This window comes from Mastomys coucha, unplaced genomic scaffold, assembly GCF_008632895.1.
Source record: "Mastomys coucha isolate ucsf_1 unplaced genomic scaffold, UCSF_Mcou_1 pScaffold21, whole genome shotgun sequence".
Lineage (NCBI taxonomy): Eukaryota > Metazoa > Chordata > Mammalia > Rodentia > Muridae > Mastomys > Mastomys coucha.
The window spans coordinates 20429900-20431835 of record NW_022196904.1 but is presented as its reverse complement, the minus strand read 5'-3'; positions in this window follow the sequence as shown (position 1 = coordinate 20431835).

The following is a 1936-nucleotide window of genomic DNA, read 5'->3' as shown; positions in this document are numbered from 1 at the left end:
TATATATATATATATATATATATATATATATATTAGAGAGTTCTTGTATATATTAATACTTTTGTGTCCTCTCCATACATGGAGGTGGAGACAGGATTCCCTGGACAACATGGTTATCTAGACTAGATGGATTTATGAGCTTTGGGTTCAGCAAGAAACCCTGCCACAGGAAGTAAAGTACAGACTGATTAGGGAAAAATTTGATGCCAACCTCTGTCTTACACATGCTTGAATAAATTTCTAGATAAGTACCTGTGCACATGTGTGCCCACATTTAACATATGAACACATATTTGGACATACAACAAAACAAACACTAAATAAGGAGCACACACAAGGTCAAACAAATACAGAGAATGTCATGTGATCACAAGGCAGAGGCTGGAGCAATTCAAGTGTGAGCTCAGAAATTCCAGACATTGCAGTCATTAGAGGAGAGGGAAGGAAAGGAAGAATTCTCACATATATATGTATACACACATATATGTGTATGTATACATATATATACATATATGTATACATATATACATATATATATTTCAAATGCTATGGTTCTGCTGAGCCTTGCTTTTGAAATTGAACCTTCGAAAACTCATTCAGCATATAATCAGTTTCAAGCCATCTATGTGTGCTAGTTGTTCCACTCTAAAAAATGAGTTCATGGGAATGAGGTCACTGGCTAGCACACAAAAAATATTCAACCCACTGTTGCTTGGGCTTAGTTTAGAAACTGTAAGTGTGTGTGGGTGTGTGGTAGTATTGTGCAGGTGTATCTGCATGTTTGTATGATGTATGAGTATATGTATATTTTGTATATGTTTATGAGTGTACGTATATGTATATGTGTGTGCCTATGTGAGTATATGTATCTATATGTGAATGCACATGTGTATGCACATATATGATCTTCTTGTAAGTTTGTGTGTACTCACATGTATGATCTTACTTTAGGGGCCACTGTCTAAGCAGATGAGGCTGGTGAATAAACAATTTTCTGAAGCATCATCTGCATCTCCCCTTCTCTAATGCAGGGGCATCCTCTGTGTCCTAGAGATCTCCAGCACCCCACTATGATCCAATGTCACACTCCTCCCACAAGGAATTGTGAAAATGAGTAGTGAGGCAGCAAGGAGGCTCAGGAAGCCTTCTTTTGTTGGTTTGAGAAGTTTTCTGTTTATATGCTTAAAAAAATGCAGCATGCTTCTTATCTATTTTATGTCTGGAAACACCATGGTTAACTAGCTAGCACCAAATGTCTGTAGGAGTCACACCGCCTTAGAAATCACCTTGTCAGTGATGACCATTATGGGTTAAGCCATTATGACCATTACTTTGTGTAAGCTTCCCACTATGATAGCTACACTCACCTTGCCTTTGGTGATTCAGTGCTGCCACCTGACCCCTGCTACTCTGGGGCCCTGGCATTTCATCCATCCAACTGAGGAGCAGTACATCTAACCCTGAGGCCTAGTACAAAGAAAAGGGAGACAACAAAGCTCTTCATATGTGCTGATGCCCTCTCAATATTTTGCATCTTGTAGGATTAGTGAGGGGCATGTCTTCTGGGTCTTTTCACTGTGAAGGATTAGGTTTTACACAGATTACCCACACAACCAATGCAAGGTTCCTGAGCCTTAAAATCCCTTCATCAACACTAAGCCAAGGAATATGAGGCATCTCCAGCTTCTTTTCAGTAGGCCATCTTTTGACAAGTGCTTTGGCCAACCATCCAAACAAAATTTTGACATCCACAAAACAAAAAGCAAAAACAAAAACAAAATCAAACATCAGTGTGAGTTTTGAGATTAAATCCAGAATGTCCACTCAGAGGTCCCATATTGTGGGTGTGTGACAGCTAGCCCTAACCGTGACAGCCTTCTGTGTTTGCCTGCCCAGCAATGAACTGTGCTATCCCAGTCATTAGACCGTCAGTGCT